The sequence below is a fragment of the Peromyscus leucopus genome, chromosome 15, assembly GCF_004664715.2.
Source record: "Peromyscus leucopus breed LL Stock chromosome 15, UCI_PerLeu_2.1, whole genome shotgun sequence".
Lineage (NCBI taxonomy): Eukaryota > Metazoa > Chordata > Mammalia > Rodentia > Cricetidae > Peromyscus > Peromyscus leucopus.
Window position 1 is genome coordinate 17,755,590 of NC_051076.1, and position 20,257 is coordinate 17,775,846.

General features: G+C 40.3%; 1 long non-coding RNA gene across 2 annotated transcripts; it reads left to right on the forward strand.

Moving 5' to 3' along the window:
- Positions 1-1,142: 1,142 nt before the first annotated feature.
- On the forward strand, positions 1,143-19,979 carry LOC119086157. Of its 2 annotated transcripts, none has more exons than XR_005092982.1 (8): positions 1,143-1,160; positions 2,689-2,808; positions 5,293-5,392; positions 10,251-10,358; positions 12,273-12,417; positions 13,877-13,965; positions 16,414-16,484; positions 18,816-19,979. It is a non-coding gene; the product is annotated as an uncharacterized LOC119086157 (long non-coding RNA). The 2 variants fall into 2 exon arrangements; XR_005092981.1 differs by having other exon boundaries at positions 12,341-12,417.
- Positions 19,980-20,257: the final 278 nt, after the last annotated feature.

The following is a 20,257-nucleotide window of genomic DNA, read 5'->3' on the forward strand; positions in this document are numbered from 1 at the left end:
ATAAGCAGTCTTTAAACTTTCTTGCTTAGTATTAATTCCTGAATATAGTATTTTTATATTTTTATTTATTTATTTATTTATTTATTTGGTTTTGTTTTGGTTTTTTGAGACGGGTTTTTTATTTTTATTTTTTTAATATCATCTGCACTGTATGTGTGCCTGGAGTCCACAGAGATCAAAAGAAAGCATCAGAACCCCTGGAACTGAAGTTACAGAGGGTTACACTCACTGTCTCTGGGAAAGCAGCCAGTGCTTTTAACCACTGAGCCATCTATCCAGCCCCTGAATACAATATTTTCAATACTCTGAGCTGAAGAGATGGCCAGCTAGCAGGTTAAGGCTCTTGCCATCAAGCCTGAAGGCCTGAGTTCAATCCCAGGACCCGCATGTGGAAGGAAAGAAGTGACTCCTCCAGATTGTCCTCTGACTCCACAGGAGTACTGTGAAGCAAGTGCACACCACACATACATCTACAGACATAGTAAAGGTCATAAGAAATTGAAAAGGTGTTTAAGGCCTGGATTATATTTTGCCATAGAGATGTTTCATAGTTTATGGTAATATGGATACAGTTGCACATGCCAATAATCCCAGTCCTTGGGAGCTAGAGGCAGGAGGATCAGGAATTTGTTATCCTCTGCTACACAATGAGTTCGAGGTCAACATAGGCCACATGAGACCTTGACCCAAAAATCCCATTACATTGTGTAATCTTGTGTTGTTCACTGGTAATTTTATTAGAATGTAGTCCTAAATCATTTTTCAGTGAATAGAATGCATGTTTTAAAAATATATCAAGGTGGCTTTCTAAAGTTCATCTTACAACTTAAATTTTTAATGGATATTTAAAATAGCTTTTTTTTTTTTTTTTTTTTTTTAGATAGGACCTCAGTCTTTGACCTGGAACTCATTGTGTAGATCAGACAGGCCCTCAACTCCTAAAGGTGTTGCCTGCCTCTGCCTCCCAATTATTGGGATTAAAGGTGTATACATGCCACCACATCTGGCTTAATATTTCAATATTTGACAATCCAATAAATACAAGAGGGTTTTTTCCTATTTATCTTATTTGTATTTTTTTTTGTTTCTTCTGGGTAGGCTGTGGCAAATGAGTCTGGACTAAATTTTATATCAGTCAAAGGCCTGAATTATTAAATATGGTAAGTTGTGTGGCACCTGCCCTTATTTTAATTAAGATAAACCATAATGAGTCTGATTATAGGACCGAGAGTCCAAGGATCCCCCTGGTCCACCTCTCCCGTGTTAGGATTGTAAGTTCTAGCCACCGGCTTGTTTTGTCACGTGGGTCCCTCAGACCCTCACTCACACTTTCACTGCAGGCTCTTATCTCCCCACCCAAACCTGCTCTTGCTTAGTGTTAGTTATGGAGACTTCGTGTCTTTTCTTGTAATGATGTCTGGGCCTTGTGCATGCCGGCTGTGCTCTCAGCCCTATCAGAAAAATTTTATGTCCAGCTAAAAAGTAAAACCTTTTCCTTACATATAAATGCTTATTACTCAGTCTTGATATATTGCTACTTATGGATTGCTATAGTTCCTTGACTGAACTTAATGTTTTTATTTAAATTTAGATTAAATTTAACATGGAATAAGGTATTATGAATCTATGATATGCCTAGTGCATTCACCCTGACTCCACTGTTGCTACATAATTTTTTTTCCTATTTTAGCAAGAATATTTGTTTGTTTATATATGAGAGTAGGCATCAGTTTGGTTTGTGTGTTTTCAAAATACTGTTAAACGAGGAACAATTACTTCTGGGTATTTTACTACATAAGAAATAGGAAATTAGTTTTAGGCTACAATAGAATTAATGGAATTTTTTTTAACTAGAGATTTTATATTCTACTTAGTCTTTGTAAATAAAAACAACATATTTGATTAAATATGTAATTGACTGTCTTTTGTTTGTTTGGTTTTTTTTTCTATGTGTAGCTCTGATTGTTCTGGAACTCACTTTGTAGACCAGACTGGACTTTAACTCACAAAGATCCGCCTATCTCTGCCTCCCCACTGAGATTAAAGGCGTGCGCCACCACTGCCTGGAGGCTGTCTGGTTTTTTTTGGGGGGGGGGATTTTTTTTTTTTTTTTTTTTTTTTTTGAGACAGGGTTTCTCTGTGTAGTTTTGGTTCCTTTCCTGGATCTTGCTCTGCAGACCAGGCTGGCCTCGAACTCACAGAGATCTGCCTGCCACTGCCTCCCTAGTACTGGGATTAAAGGCAGGCGCTACCACCGCCCGGCTTTGCTGTGTTGTACACCCTGGTCTGAAACTGGTGATCTCCATGTCTGTCTTCACCCTCTCAAATACTGAGATTATAGGGTGTGCCACCATATCCAGGACAACTGCCTGTTTTTATATGTCAAAATGATTTAATACTAGCAATTGCATGTGGTTTAGTCTAATACTTTTTAGGACTTCAATTTTTTTAATACTTTTTAAATTAAACTATGATGACAACATCTGACCTCTTCCCTCTCCTCTGTCCAGCCACTCCCTTGTGCTCTCCCTCTGCTCTCTCTCAAATTCATGGCCTCTCTTTCTTTAGTTGTTTACTGTTCCTAAGTATGAAAATGCACAGGGTCTACATAACGTAAAGCTGCTGTTATCTGGTACTCAGCCCCGAGGTTGAACTGTCCTCATTTTATCTACTTTCTGATCTGTTCAGTACGTTGGTGAGAGCGAACGTGCTGTGCGGCAGGTTTTTCAACGAGCCAAGAACTCAGCACCCTGTGTGATATTTTTTGATGAAGTGGATGCTTTATGCCCTCGAAGATCAGACCGAGAAGTAAGTAAAGATTTTTTTATATAAGTATGGCTATGTTATCTTGATTTTATTTTTTCCTGTTGTATACTATTCCACAGTCTACCTATAGCAGAATTTACTTGATAGTGTCTTGTTTTAGATATTTATATTTCTTCTAGGTGTTTCTTTTACAAACAGAACTTTCTCAAACATTTGTATCTGCTGTCTTTGGGCATCTATACAAGTAATGTGGGATAGAATTTGGGAAGTATGAATCATGGCTGAAGATGTATATACATTAGACTTAGTGAAATATAGTAATTACAAGGTCATATTTCAAAGAATCTGTCAGGCATGTAATAACCAAGAACAGTGTGTTTATTAACCATTTCCCACACCTTTTGTCAATTACATTAACAAAACATATTTTGTGGACATGTTCTTGATTTCATAGAGGGTTGACCATTTTCAGTAAATTTGTATTTTGTCATCTATAACTTACTTGGTAATATCAGATACACTTTGGCCTTTTTACTCCTGGAACTTCTTGATTAGAGCTTCTTATATGTAGTGAAATTAGTCCCTTTTCTGGGTTTGCATGCTAACATCAGTTCTCCAGTCTTATTACTTACCTTTATTTTGTTACAGAGTATTGTAATTTTAGCTTAAGGTCTACTTCCTGTCTGGATTCTGTAGTTTTTCTCTTGGTTAAGGAGGATCATTTTTAAATTTTATTTTTGTATGTATGTGTTGTGTGTATGATGTATGCTCCTTGTGTGCAGGTGTGCATGCCTATGTATGTGTGTTCACAGCAGCCAGAGGAGGATGTCAGGTGTCCTGCTCCTTCAATCTGACTCACTCCTTTTGAGACGGGGTCTCCTACTGCACGTGAGCTCCACTGGTGGTCAGCAAGGCCAGTGAACGCTGTCTGCGTCCCCTTCCAGTGCTGCCACTCAGCTCTGATGTGGGTACCGGGTCCTAACTCATGCTTTCACGTTTGTGTGGCCTCACCATTTCCTTTTGAACCTAGGAGTTCTTTTTTTTTTTTCCCCCTTTTTTTTCCTATTCAATTCAAGGTTTCTTTGTGTAGCCCTGGCCGTCCTGGAATCCACTGTGTGTATCAAGTCTTTCTCTGTACCACCAGCTCCCAAACAACAGCATGGAGACATCTTATTAATTATGAAAGCTCAGCCTTAGCTTAGGCTTGTCCCACCAGCTCTTAGAACTTAAAGTGACCCATGTGTTTTCATCTGTGTTCTGTCACCCATCACCTCATCTCTCCATACTGCTCATGTTGCTTCCTCCACATCTGGCTGGTGACCCTGCCCTTTTTTCTTCTCTGAGTCCCAGAAGTCCCGCCTAACCTCTTCCTGCCTACCTATTCGCTGTTCAGCTCTTTACTAAACTAATCACCGTGACACATCTTGACACAGTGTAAAGGAATATTCTGCAACAGCTGTGTAGATCAGGCTGACCTCAAACTCACAGAGATCCATCTTCCTCTGCTTCTTGGGTGTTAGGATTAAAGTCGTGCACTACCACATGGCTAAAATAAGTCTCCACAAATGCACCCATTTTAAAGAATCTGTATGTGTTTAAGTACATTGCTGTGTCTATACATAAATTTATGTTGAAGAAAGGCAATTAATAATGAAACATCCATAGCACCACGTTCTCATTTCCTTCATTGTCTATGTATTCTATTGCCATGTTTCCATATCTCTGTAACCCTGTATTTATTTCCTGAATCATTCTCTTGGGTGTTGCCCTTCATAGCCATACTTTGTACCATTCATTTCAAGAAAAAGATAAAAAAATCTTAATATACTCAATGTTCCTGTATGTATTGCATTGAAAGATGTGGGACACTTGACATAGGCAGAAATCTAGCGCTCAGAAGCCGAGTTTCAATTTGCCTAGATGGAGGTTCATGGTAACTACTGAATAGTTCAGAATTGTACAATTCATTGTGAGTTTCATCTCTCTCCCTATGTAGAGCTAAGACATGAGACAAATAACCTCGTCTAAGCTTCATTTGTTTTCATGCTGACTGAATAATAACAGCTTTGCTGGGGAATCCACTGACGATTGTGTTTTGCACAGTATCTATATATTGTGACGCTTTAAGAAGTAGTCATTGGTGCCCTTCTGCCTGCCTGCCTGCCTTTCTTCCTTCTTTCCTTCCTCACTTCCTCCTCCGGTCCATACCTTGTTCCTTTCTCTCTCTCTTTATTTTATATTTTTATAAAGAGCCTCTTGGTTTCTCAATTTGACCCTATATTCCTAGACTTAAGTGATCTCTTGCCTTAGCCTCTGAGTACCTGGGACTTCTGGGTTCATGCTACTGCTCAGTCACTGTAATCTTTCAACAGAAAGTTCTCATTCAGGCTAGTAAATGTATTCTGTGCAGAGGAAACATGGAGGAAGGAGGCTGCTTTCTTTACGTTTAAGGTGATGGAACTAGACATTATTTATTTATTTATTTATTCATTTATTTATTCATTCATTCATTTATTTATTTATTAGACAGGTGCTAGTGTTCGAGTGGTGAATCAGCTGCTTACGGAGATGGATGGGTTGGAAACACGTCAGCAAGTTTTTATTTTGGCTGCCACTAATAGGCCAGGTAAGAAAGAACATTACACAAATGAGTTCATAAAGTGAAATATAACCTGAAACAGCTCTTGTGTGTAGCTCGAATTCTAATTGGTCTTAATAAAAACCCAGAGTTAGATATCAGGGTGAAAGCTGGAAGATCAGAGAAGCAGAGCAGCCAGCCACCAGAGAGTTCCTGCTTCCACCCCACCTTATCACTTCCTCTCTCTGCCCAGCTATATCACTTCCTGTTTCCTTCTCCCAAGTGCTGGGATTAAAGGAATCTGCCACCACTGCTTGACCTCTAGTGATCTGATCTCCAGGCAAGCTTTGTTCGTTAGAACACAAACAAAATATCACCACATTTGTGTATGCTGTAGTAAAAAACACTGGGGCTGGAGAGATGGCTCAACAGTTCAGAACACTCACCCACAAAACAGCACAGAACTGTAAATGACAAAATAACAGACTGTGCCACTGCAAGCATGTTTGCAGACAAAACATTGTACACATAAAATAATAATAATAAATCTTTTTAAATTAAAAAAATATTTTTGGGGGCTGGAGAGATGGCTCAGTGGTTAAGAGTGTTGGCTGTCCTTCCGAAGGATGAGGGTTCAATTCCCAGCACCCACATGGCAGCTCACAACTGTCTGTGGCTCCAGTTCCGGGGGATCTAGCATCCTCACACATGCAGGCAAAATACCAATGCACATAAAAATAAATAAATAAAATTATTTTCCGATTCTCCTGAAATTGTTTTTTCTCTGTTGACTTTTGTGCTGGTTGTTTTTGCTGTCAACTTGACATAACCTAGCATCATCCTGGAAGATAGAAGGAACTTGACTTGAATGATTAATCTGTGGCAATGTCTGTAAGAGATTATCTTGAGTGTTGGCATGAGAGGCAACCTCCCTAGGCAGGTAGATAAAGAAAACTAGGGCTGGAGAGATGACTCAGAGGTTAAAGGCACTTTTGATGCTCTTGCAGAGGACATGGATTCAGTTCCCAGCACCTACATCTGCTCACAACCATCTATAACTCCAGTTCATGGGATCCTATGCTCTCTCTTACTCTCTGGGTACCAGAGATACACGGTGCACATGTATACATGCAGGGAAAACCTTCATAAAACATATAAAATAAAGCAGGGCAGTGGTGGCACACGCCTTTAATCCCAGCACTCGGGAGGCAGAGCCAGGCAGATCTCTGTGAGTTTGAGGCCATCCTGGTCTACAGAGTGAGTTCCAGCAAAGGCTCCAAAGCTACACAGATAAACCCTGTCTCAAATAACAAAATAACAAAATAAATAAAAATAAAAAATAAATAAAAGCATATAAATAAAAATAAATAAATCTTTAGAAAAAGAGAAAGCTGATTGAATATGAACCAGTGAGCAAGCTATTAGCAGCATTAAGTCTAAGCCACATAAATACTTTTTTCCCCTAAGTTGCTTTTGGTCATTTTTTACTCTTAGTGCTTATCACAGCGATAGAAACAAACTAGAACAACCCTAATAAAGTGGTCTTCTTATCAGAGAATCCTTGTACCACACTCTCCACTGTTTCTGGTTTGTTTATTTGATTTTGGAGACAGGATATTGCTCCGTAGGTTGGCCTTGAGCCGTCTTCCTACCTTAGCTAACTTCTTGAGTGAGGAGAGTACAGGCGTGGACCACCATGCCTGGCATAATGCACACTTTTGACACTAAAAGTGGTCTCAGAGTGTGTGTGCTGTGGTTTTCCTCAAGTTCATAGGAAACAAGGAATAGACTTTTCATTATACCCAAAAATTTAAGATAATTTTTTAAGGATTTTTATGCTGGAGGCTTGCCCCATTATTGACCTCTACCTATGATTTAAAAATTGTTTTCAAGCTTAAGCATTCTATGTTAGATTTGAAAAAAGACTAAAAACTTCCAAAGTGCTAAAGTTAGCTTTCCTTTTTTACTCTAATTTCTGTTCATATTTTTAACCCTTTGCCTTCCCTTCAATCCAGACTTTCATAGTCTACTCTGATGTTTGATAACTATCTGCTAGCCAGGAGACTTGGTCAAATTCTCAGGAGCTAGAGTTACAGGCACTTGTGAGCCACCTGGCCTGGATGTTAGGATCCGAACTCAGCTGCTCTGGAAGACCATCAGCTGCTATTAACCATTGAGCCATCACTATGGTTGACAGCACTTAGGACTTGATTATGGACAATGTATTAGTGTTCTGTGGCTTTGAAGAGACACCATGACACCATGACCATGGCAAGTCTTATAGAAAGAAAGGCTGGCTTACAGTGTCGGAGTTTGAATACATTGTCACCACAGGCAGACATAGCTGAAGAGGCAGCTGCGAGTTTTATATCTGGATCCACAGGTAGCAAGGAGAGAGAGACTCTGGGCTGGGAATGGGCTTTGAAACCTCAGAGCCCACCCCAGTGACACACTTCCTTCAATAAGCCACACCCATTTCAACAGCTCCCTAAGCATTCAAATAGACGAGTCTGCGGAGCCGTTCTTATTCAAACCACCACTGGGACATGCTAAATTAGCTCATTGGCCACATGATTGAATTTGGGCTTTTCCCCAGAATTCAGGGCGTGGTTCAAAACTTGAACACTGATTCCCTTCCTGGGCTGTGCTATGACTCATCTTCATCCTAGTGATATCTAGGGACTCATGATAAGTCACCTCATTAGTGCAGCAAAGACACTCTTGTCACTCAGAAAATTCTAAACATTCTGTACTAGGAACAGAGACTATATATATCCTTTTGGTGGTTTTGCCTTATTTCGTTTTATTTGAGACAGAATCTTTTTATGTAGCCATGCTGGCCTTAAATTCAAAATTTTCTTGCCTCGACCTCCCAGGTGCCAGGATTACATTTACATTTTTCCAACATATATAGTATACCGCAGGTTGTTGTTTGTTTGTGTGTGTGTGTATGGTATACTACATACTATACTATATATTACTGCATCTTAGTGACTGTCAGATGAAAATACCTACTTGGCAGGATTGTCTTACAATCTGAGTGTTGTTGATAATGTTAGCAGGTCATGAGCAATTACAATACTACAATACTAGTATTGGGAATTGTCTTAGGGTTGCTGTTGCTGTGAGGGACACCATGACCAAGAAAAGGAAAACATGATTGGGTCTTGCTTATAGTTTCAGAGGTTTAGTCCATTATCATCATGGTGGGAAGCATGGCAGTGTGTGCTGGAGAAGGAGCTAAGAGTTCTACATCTTGATCCACAGATAGCAGAAGGAGAACTGTATGCTGTACTTGGTGTAAACTTGAGCATCTATGAGACCTCAAAGACTGCCCCAACAGTGACACACTTTCTCTAACAAGGCCACACCTGCTCCAACAAGGCCACAATTCCTAATAGTGCCACTGTCTATGGCACATGAGTCTATGAGGGCCATACCTATTCAAACTATCACAGGAATAATGATTGATCATAAGATTATAGAGTCTTTCAAGACAAAACCTTGATTTAAAGATGTCATACACGCCGGGCGGTGGTGGCGCACGCCTTTAATCCCAGCACTCGGGAGGCAGAGGCAGGCGGATCTCTGTGAGTTTCGAGCCAGCCTGGGCTACCAAGTGAGTTCCAGGAAAGGCGCAAAGCTACACAGAGAGACCCTGTCTCGAAAAACCAAAAAAAAAAAAAAAAAAAAAAAAAAAAAAAAAGATGTCATACACCAGCTTTCTTGAGCATATACATTTTTTTTCCTAGCAGATTTCAAAAAGATTGTCTTCCAGCCTTCTGTAGCAGCATATTCTTTCATTAATGGGCTATATGTCACTGTTCATATTTGTGTACTGTAAGCAATTTTGATTTTTATTTAATTTCAGTAGATTAGAGAATAATAGGTCCTTCAGTGTCATTAAATTTTCTTTAATTATCTTCTGAGTATTTATATTACATTTTATCTTTCCTAATAGGTTTCTTGTGTCATCTTAAGAGTTCCTTACTCTCCGGTTCTTTATTCTTAGTTGTAAAACTAAGAATGTTTAACATTTCTGTACTGATTTGGCCTATGTTGAGTGACTGATGAATCTTAGTTTACCTGTTTGCCCTCTCATGCATTTGTGTATCCTCTGCTCTATTATATCTCATCCACTCCTTTTTCCCTTATAGCAAACCCTGCTGTGTCAGTTTACTGCATATATTTACAGATAGATTGTCCGGGTCTTTTTCAGTTGTATTCATGACTGTTTGGCCGTTCTGTTTCATTGTCTAATGTGACTATTTTGATGTCTATAATTATTTTCTGCCTAGTTTTTTTTTTTTTTAATTAATTTTTTTTTTTTTTTCAGTGCTGGGAGTTAAACCAGGTTCTTGTGCATACCAAACAAGTACTCTATCAATCACTGGGCTACAAAAAAAAAAAACCCCACTTTTTTGTTTGCAGTATGAAACTCAGCACTGTGTTGTAGCTACTAAGAGCCTCCAGGAACACAAAGGAACATAAGACAGTTGGATGTGTTTTGATAGATAGTAGCTTTTGATTTGTGTAGGAGGGGTATGTGTACATGAAAATCTGTATGCAAGTGTGTGTGCATGTATATGGAGGAGTCTTCCTCAGTCTTCACCTTGTTTCTTGAGACAGGATTTCTCACTAAACCTGGAACTCACTATGGCTAGATTGGCTGGCCAGGATCTCTTATCTCTCCCTTCCAGTGCTGATGTTACAGGCAGTTGCTGCCATGCTTTGCTTTTTATGTGAGTTCTGGGGATTTGAACTTAGGTCCTAATTCTTGCATTGTAAACACTTTACCAACTAAGCCACTGTCCCAGCCCAGAACATTGGACTTTAATAAAGACTAATCACATTAAAAAACAACAACAACAACTGTCTGGGGTTTCTGTTTTTCTTTCTTCTCTAGATATCATTGACCCTGCCATTCTGCGGCCAGGCCGGCTAGACAAAACACTCTTTGTAGGTTTGCCTCCCCCGGCAGACCGTAGTTGCCATATTGAAGACTATCACAAAAGTAAGTAAAAAAATGAGGTTTTTTGTTATGTTTGTATTTTTGTTATGTATGTGTGTGTCCGCATGAATTTATGCACACTACATGTAAGCAGTTGCCCAGTAAGGTCAGAAGGCATCAGATCCTCGGGACTGGAGTGACTGCAGTTCTGTACCTCCTCATGTGGGTGTTAGGAACCGAACCAGGTCTTCTGCAAGAGGAGTAAGTGCTCTTAACCACTGACCCATCTCTCCAGCCCTGCCCCTATTGATTTTAAAGTTACACCAGGTAGTAATTAGGTTAGCTGATTACTCTTTTTCAATGGCTTAAATGTTTATCAGGCCTCCATCTCCCAAAGTAGTCTGGTTTTGATCACTGAACATACTGTCCATTCTCAGTTTTCCTATTCAGAATGAAGGTAAACTAAATGAAGGATTGGAATTAGTGTTAACCAGTGCTATCAGATATCACTGTAATCATGTTCCCTGTGTCTTTAAATCTTTGATCATCAGATCTAGTCTGAATGGAGTAGGAAGTTTTGGAGGCAGTAAAGCAAGTAAATACAGGTCCATCAGGAACATTCAGAGACACAATTGAAATTTGAAGTCTTCATAATGACATCTGTTTTCCGAGTTAGCATAGTTAGTTTTGTTGTTGTTATTGAGACAAGGTCTCACTATATAGCCTGGACTGGCCTGGAATTTGCGACATAGATCAGGCTGGTCTTGAACTCACTGAGATCTACCTGTCTGCCTCCTGAATGCTAGGATTAAAGGCATGCGCTGCCATGCCTGGCCTTCATAATTAACTCTCTTTTCTTAGCCCTGGCTATCCAGGAACTCACTCTGTAGACCAGGCTGGCCTCAAACTCAGTGATCCTCTTCCCTTTGCTTCCAGGTTTCAGGTAAAAGTCTCTAATGGCATTCGAAATATATATGGGAGATTCTATGTGCTGTGTGACCGTCGAGGTTAGGGTGGAAGATTCTTTTGGATATTAAAGCCTCTCATAGCAGCTCCTGCCCACTGGGGTGGCTCCCAGCCACCAACTCAGTATCTTCCAGTAATGGTTGAAAATGTTTACCATGGTGGTGTTGACAAGGATGATTGTCCCACTTTGGTGACACTTGGAATGTTCCAGTCCTTCTACATTATAAATCACTATGGTATAATCACTAGCACTACATAAACAACTTTCCTCTCTGTCCTCCCAATTATATCACAGAATTATAGGACTCTTCTGTAGATGAGATACTAATTTGATTTTTCAAAGCATTTTAAAAAACAGTGAGAGTCACCGTGGAGGAAAAGTGAGGCAGATCCCTCTGAGTTTGAATCCAACCCAGTCTACAAAGTGAGTTCTAAGACATTTCAGGGACACACAGAGAAACCCTGTCTCTATCTTAGTTTGTGTTTTTATTGCTGTGAAGAGACACCAGGACCATGGCAACTCATAAATGAAAACATTTAGTTGAGGTGACTCGTTTACAGTTCAGAGATTCAGTTCATTATCATCATGGCAGGGAGCATGGCTGCATGTAGGCAGATGTGGTGCTGATCTGAGAGCGCGAGATCTTGACTCAGAGACAACAGGAAGTTGACTGACTGTCACACTGAGTGAAGCTTGAGAAAAGAGACCTCAAAGCCCACCCCCACAGTGACATACTTCCTCCACACAAGACTACACCTCCTAATAGTGCCACTCCCTTTGGGGGCCATTTTTTTTTTTTTTAAACCACCACATTCTTCTCCCTGGGTTTCTATTGCTGTGTTGAAATACCCTGACCAACAAGCAAGTTGGGGAGGAAAGGATTTATTAGGCTTACACTTCAGCATTGCTCTTAATTCTCCAGATGTCCCTTTATTGAACTCTATAGCACTCTACATTGATTTTGGAGTTGGTTCTATTCCCTTAGTCATTGGCCTTTCTTTTTCATTAAGAACCAGTGGCATGGAGGTATATGAGTCTTTAACGCCTCAAACAAAACTCACATCTCGCTCTTATTCAGAATGGCACCAAACCTCCACTGGATGAAGATGTAAATTTGGAAGCAATTGGCAATGACCTTCGCTGTAATTGCTATACGTGAGTATTTAAGTCTCTGGTCTGTTAACTCTCTGGAGTATAGTTTGTTTCTTCATCTTCATCCAAAAAAAAAAAAAAAAAAAAGGATGCCCATTTCTCAGGTTGTTGGAAATTGTGGAAGCTAATGAGGTTTCCTGTGTAGCATCTTATGTAGTGCCTGGCTGGTTCTTGCTGTTTCCTTCTCAGAGGACAGCTTGCCTGTCCATTTAGATTCTGAATTCCTGACATAGACTGTTTCTGTTGGCACTCAAGCTTCCCTGACCACATTGTTACCCTTGTTAGTTATACTTTGAGAATATGTAAAGCATGTGTTTCTCACTGGCTACCATATTCCTTAAGTACATCTGTACAACAGAGGTTAATCTGCAAGACTGTGTGCTCTGCATACATGTGCACATTGAGCCTGCAACAGCAGCATGACTCCTGATACTTCTGCCTTTGGCTTTTGTTTATTCTTGTTGTGGTTTAGCTGAGACCCTCCAGCCACTCTGTAATTTTAAAGCTCTGTTGTTTGTCCCTAACACCTTTGCTACTTGGTATTTGCCTCTATAGCAAGGGCAAATAATACTGGACTTCCCACAAAAAAGTAAGCTAAGTAAGTTAGTATTTTTATCATTGAGGGCTTCAGGGCTGTTGCTCAACAGTGTAAACTTACTTCCAAGACCTATTCTTGAATGGTAACTTGAATATTTGATACCTGAAGGTTTTAGTTCACCTTCTTCTTCTTCTTCTTCTTCTTCTTCTTCTTCTTCTTCTTCTTCTTCTTCTTCTTCTTCTTCTTCTTCTTCTTCTCCTCCTCCTCCTCCTCCTCCTCCTCCCTCCTCCTCCCTCCTCCTCCTCCTTCTCCTCCTCCTCCTTCTCCTCCTCCTTCTCTCCTCCTTCTCCTCCTCCTTCTCCTCCTCCTTCTCCTTCTCCTTCCTCCTTCTCCTCCTCCTTCTCCTTCTCCTTCCTTCTCCTTCTCCTCCTCCTCCTTCTCCTCCTCCTCCTTCTCCTTCTCCTCCTCCTCTTCTTCCTCCTATCTTTATATAGACTTTCTGCTCTGCCTTCTCATTGGTTGTAAAACCAATCACATGACTGCCTCATCACTGCCTGTCTGTAGAGAACTCCAGGTCTTCTGTGGTTGGTATTGAGATTAAAGGCATGTGTCTCCAATGCTGGCTGTATCCTTGAACACACAGAGTTCTACTTAGCTCTGCCTACCAAGTGCTGGGATTAAAGGTGTGTACCACCACCGCCCAGCTTCTGCAATGGCTTGCTATTAGCTCTGACCCCCAGGCAACTTTACTTATTAACATACAAATAAAATCACATTTCAGTACAAATAAAATATCACCATACCTGATCCTAGTCAGTTTGTCCCACCATCATTCATTGTCCTTTTTCCTCATTGTTAAGTATATTATAATTGAACAGCTTTTAGAATACCTAAGAATACACAAAAACACTTCTTTTATTACAGGGGTGCAGACCTCTCTGCTTTGGTCCGAGAAGCTTCCCTCTGTGCCCTGAGACAAGAAATAACAGGACAGAAGAGTGCAGTTGGAACAGGTATGAGACTCTCTGGGATCTCTTTTCAGTCTAGTTTATTATTCTGGATATTTAAAAGCCCTGCTGCCCTTTAAAATGATACTTTTCTAGCATTTTTTTAAAACAGTGTGTAATAACAATGACTGTTTTGATGAGACCTTTAGAAGTGTTGTGGAATATTATGTAAACTCTTGTTGACACAATAGTCGTTATTTAGTATCTCTCTAATAAGCAGCATTGTATCTTGTCAGTTACACAGTGGTTAGGTAGAGGCAAATGTGTTTGCTCACTGCCATTATGATTTGCTGCTTAACAATTTGGAAAATTAATTCTTAATTCTTTTGCTAAGGTAAAACCCACTTGCCTATTAAAATTCAACCTAAATTGGAAAGATTAAGAAATACCTAATCAGCCGGGCGTTGGTGGCGCACGCCTTTAATCCCAGCACTCGGGAGGCAGAGGCAGGCGGATCTCTGTGAGTTCGAGGCCAGCCTGGGCTACCAAGTGAGCTCCAGGAAAGGCGCAAAGCTACACAGAGAAACCCTGTCTCGAAAAACCAAAAAAAAAAAAAAAAAAAAAAAAAAAAAGAAATACCTAATTAAGAAATACCAAGATTTTCCTTTGAAATATAAAATCAGATGGCAACTTTTATCTCTCAGTGATGGAGAATTTTCTTAGCATGTGCAAGGCTTGGGATTCTTTCCCCAGCATCACAAAAGCCAGATAGCCCAACGACAAAATCCATGTATTCCTTTATGATGATATGGTGCCTTTTCAACATGTTTGTTGTTTACTACACATTTCAGTACTATTTTTGATGTTACTATTTGGGTATGTGTGGCCAGAAAAGATTCATTTATGACCTGTATTCCAGCCACATGCAGTACAGAAGTAGCCTTTACTTTGCCTAAGTGTCTCTGAGTGCTTTGCACTGTACAGATGTACACTCATTGGAACTTCAAATGTGTACTGGTCTCCTTTTAATTGTGTGTATATGTGTGTCTATGGGGGTTGGGTGAGGGAGGGATGTGCACATGAATGCAGGTGCCTTCAGAGACCACAGGGGCATTAAGATCCCCTGGGGCTGAGGTTGCAGGTGGTTGTGAGCCCCCTGACATGGGTACTGGGAACTGAATTCAGGTCCTCTGCAAGAGCGGTATCCACTCTTAATACTGAGTCATCTCCTGCTCACCTCCACAGATGTTAAAGCTAAATATTGTTATGGCAACATATGCTTAGCATAGATTTATTGGCACACATGCATATATTTATTAGAAAAGGTGTTTTGGGGAGTGTTTTTGATTTTTGTTTTGTTTGCTAGATAATGTTTAGATTCAGTTGTCGAAACTTCCTTTTTATAAACTGTATTCTGTTCCTTTTGGAAGTTAATGATAATAGGCAAACTTACAACATTTTATAAGCAAAAATCAGAGCCACATTTGGCTGTGTACATGTAATCTTCATACTTTTTTTTTAAAAAAAGATGTATTTATTGTGTATACAGTGTTCTGTCTGCATATATGTCTTCAAACCAGAAGAGGGCACCAGATCTCATTACAGATGGTTGTGAGCCACCATGTGGTTGCTGGTGATTGAACTCAGAACATCTGGAAGAATACCCAGTGCTCTTAAACTCTGGGCCATCTCTCCAGCCCTGTAATCTTCATACTTAAGAAACCAAAGCAGAAGGGTCTTACATTTATGGGTCACATGATGAGACTCTGTCATATCTTCCTTGCTCCCATCCTCCACACCACCAAATCCAAAATCACATATGCTACTTTGTAAGCTGAATCTGATCACCTTCTTAGGGTATGTTCGGGGACTAAAAATTACAGGCCTTTTCTCATGCATTGGAGTTGCCACTCATTTGTCTGCTTGTTGTTTGTGTGCACATGTAACAAATTATGCCGTCTCTGCTTTGCTGTGGCTTTCAGTTTTAGCTCTCTGGCCTTTAGAGACTTTGCCCTAATACCTTACCCAAACCATAGCTAACTCTGCTGTGTAACACCTCAGTGACATGCTCAGCAACATGTGTTACCTTATTTTAGGTAAATCTTGTCTTTGAGAATGTTTAGCCTTTGTTACTCAGTAGTGTGACTCTGTATTCAAGAACATACCCTTGGGTAATAATACAGGTTCCTGGTTATTTCTAGTTCTATTGACCACCTCTTCTTAGAATCTCTTATTAATTCTCCCTGAGACCACACTGGTCATTTCTGACCGTGTGAGCAGCATGCACAGCTTGACTTGAACTATTTTTCTTTCATCCCAGCATTTCTGAGAGACAGTGACTCCCAACAGCAGTCCTGTTTCCTTAGACCGATGGAGAGGTTCTCACTGCTGCAGGGCTGGAGAGGCCATAGTAAATGCACTTGAATAGGTTCCATCTGATCACCTGTCTCACTTTTCCTGTCTTTCAAGTTAATGGACCATACTGAGGTGTGTATTGATGCATTTCTTCCACAGGTGAGCTCAAGGTCAGCCATAAGCATTTTGAAGACGCTTTCAGGAAAGTAAAACCATCTATATCAATAAAGGTGAGAAACATTCTTCAGTGTCTAGAAAAGAGATGGGAAATTACACCAGTGGATAGGAACTTACAAATTTTATTAGTTTATTTTATTTATTTCTTTTATTGAGGGATAGTCTTTATGTATCCTAAGCTAGCCTCAAACTCATGAGCCTCCTCCTGCTTCAGCCTTCCAAGTGGGAGGATTATAGACATGTGCCACAAGACTCCTCTTCTCTGCCACATATAATAGGAGACCAATCTTAATGTTCATATGATGAAATGGTATAGCTACTTGAAAGACCACAAAACATCTCCCAAACTTATTCTTAAATAAAAAGCATAGGAATGTGTCTCTATATACTTTTTTGTTAAAGGGTGAAATAATTAATTGTAGTTGTGCCTGTATTTCCAGAAAGAAAATGTATATGGAAACATTATCGGAAGGAGAGGTTACAGTATGGGAGAGAGATTCTTTTTCCTCCCAAAGTTTTATATAGTTTGTTTTTCACACTTATTTTGTATTGGTGCATCTGCCCATGCACTCATGCCAACCTGCTGGAGTCAGTTCTCTCCTATCACGTGGGGCCTGGGATTAACTCAGGTCACCAGGCTTGGTAGCAGCTGCCTTCATCCACTGAGCCCTCTGCCCGGCCTAAGTAATTATATATATATATATATATATAAAACTATATATCTATATATCTATATATAGATAGATAGCTATATTGGTTTTTTTCGAGACAGGGTTTCTCTGTGTAGCTTTGCACCTTTCCTGGAACTCACTCTGTAGCCCAGGCTGGCCTCGAACTCACAGAGGTCCACCTGGCTCTACCTCCTGAGTGCTGGAATTAAAGGCATGTGCCACCACCACCAGGCGTATTATATATTTTTAACGCTTCTGACCACTTTACCTATCCAGAAGAGAAATTTAATGCAATTGGCTTTGTTTGGTTACTCAGGGTTTTTGATGTTGTTTCTTTATGTTTGGGGGATGTGTGTTGTTTTAATTTTTGTTTGTTTTGGTATTTGAGACAGTCCAGGCTGATCTCAAACTTCCTGTCTAGCTGAGGATAGCTTTGAATTTCTGATCCTCCTGTCTCCTACCTCCCAGTGATAAGATTATAGACATATACCACCACACTTGGCTTTATGTGGTGCTAGAGGTTGAAACAGGGCTTTGTGTATACCAGGCAACCAGTCTGCCAAATGAGCTACATTCTCTGTCTGTCTCTGGATTTTGAGACAGGGTTTCACTCTAGCCCAGGCTGCCTTGAGTTCATGATGATCCTCTGCTCGAGACTCCTGAGTGTTGAGATTGTAGGCGTGAGCCATCATTATACCTAGCACAGTTGACTTTTGAGATCGATTTTTCTTTTATTTTTTACATTTATTTGGGGGTGGGGGGGTGCATATCTGTACCACAGCATGCAAACAAAAATCAGAGGATAACTTGAGAGTTCTTGTTTCCCCTCAGTGGAGTCTAAGGATTGAACTCAGGCTGCTGGATCTGGCAGTAAGTGCTTTCATCTTCGAAACCATCTTGCTGGCCCTAGGATGGATTCTAAATAGCTGGAAATGAACCAGAACACATTTTAAGTTTTTCTTTGGGATAAACAGGCAGGAGTGGTGTTGCCATCTACACTGGAAAGGTCAATGTGGCAACAGTGAGCTTCCACTACATACTTGCTGGATGGACAACACTTTGAAAGATTAGCCACAGCAAGGGAGGTAGGATGTGATGCTAGAAGTATTGGGAACTGTAGCCATCGTGTTGGGAGCCAGTCTGGCAGTTTCTTGGAATGTTAAGACACTTTAGAAGCCTTTACTTTTGGTTCCTATTTCCATCTGGATTCAGGGTAATTTACAGATGCAAATATCTCTTGACTTGGTTTGCAAACTTCCCTGGACAATGATGGAAACTGTGACGTATCCTAGAAAGGAGCATGTACAGACTCCAGATGCAGAAGCAAGGCAGAATTCCTGGGCCCAGCAGCCAGGGCTGCTGTAACCAAGGGCCATAGACGGGCATCTTAAACAATAGAGGTTGTGTCTTCTCACTGTCTTGTCAGAGTTCTGAGGTTTCTGTCCCCACAGGTGTCCTCTTGGTCCTGTCTTCACAGCCCTTCCGTTTGTGCATTCTGTGCAAACTTCCTCTTGTACAGTAACCCCAGTCCTTTGGGACCGAGGCTCACCATCACTGCTTTATTTAACCTAACACCTCTGTAGAAACCCTGTCTCCAGGGACAGCCACACTCAGAGGTCCTGGGGGTCGGGGCTTCCACATAGGAGCTTGCCAGTTACACCTCCCATCCATAACTGATTGATCAGCACTATGTGGTATTTTCTCTCCTCACAGGATCAAAAGATGTATGAAGCCCTGCAGAGGTCCCTCAGTCAGTGACATTTGCAGAACCTGGCATGGAGGTGTCTAGTGCATGGAACTCACCAAGAATCACACTTGCTCTGAAGGGTCTACTTTCAGCCTGACACAGATGACCTCATTGTAAGCATTTTATTTTCAAATTATTGAGGCCAAACTGGAAAAGATGATGTTTCCCATCTGGCCAGCCTTGTTGGGAAAACTCCCTACCTCCTCTCTAAGAAAAAGAAAGAAAAAAGGACTGATAAAGTAAAGCCTTATTCAAATAAAATTTTATTTTTAACTATCTTGATCATCCATAGAAGTTACAAAAAACTGTTTTCCTGAGAAGTGGTCACCTTACAGATACACATTCATATAGGTTTTATGTAAACCAGGATATTTATCTACATAACCAACCATCAAAAACACTGACACATTGCTACTATTTAATTATCAAGTTTTAGCTGTCTTTTTCAGCTGCTCTGATGTCCTTTATAGTAAAAGATCTGATCTAAATTAGCTATTCCAGTGTTTTGTCTTCTAGTTCCCTTATAATTTCCAAAAGTTTTTGTTGTTGTAGGATTTTTGTTTTTGTTTGGAGACAGTTTCTATGTATTCCTTACTTGCCTGGAACATACTATTTAGCATAGGCTGGCCTCAAACCCCCAGAGATCCACCTGCCTCTGCCTCCCAAGTGCTGGGATTAAAGGTGAGTGCCCCCATATCCAGCTCTTTTGAAGTTCCTAGGTCAGTGATTTGGTTGACTTAATTTGTATCTTCTTGAAGATACAGTAGTAAAGCTGTTCCCTGTATTCTCTCAGGTGGTAATGCAATTTCAGTGTTACTTAAGACTGTTACTATGGTCACTTGATTCAAATGGTTCTAACAGGCTTCTTACGCTACAGAGTTATTCCTCCATTTCCTTTTTAATTTACACCCACATGTAGGAATATTTTTACCTCTTACATCCATATTCCACCCTCACCAGATTCAGAGTATAGTTTTTTCAGTTTATTATTCATTATCATGGTTTGATGTTCAGATTGTGTCTTTAGTGAATTTCTAAGCCATTGATATGTGAATGATTTTATGTCATGATTATTTCATCAAACCACTTAAGTGTTAGTGTGTCTTGTATAAACAGGTCTGGTTACTTCATTTTCTTCTGAAGTATTTATTCTGTCTCATTCTACAAAGTCTTCGGGATTACTTTTAAGAATGATATTGATGGGGCTGGAGAAATGACTTAGTAATTAAGAGTATATGCTGCTCTTGCAGAGAACCAAGTTTGGTTCCCAGCTCCTACATGGGCAGCTCAAAACTGCCTGTACTCCCAGCTCCAGGGGACCCTGTACCTCTGGCTTCCACAGACACTTGTACTCACGTGCATGCACACATACTCCTCCCCCCCCCCACACACACACACTTTTTTAAAA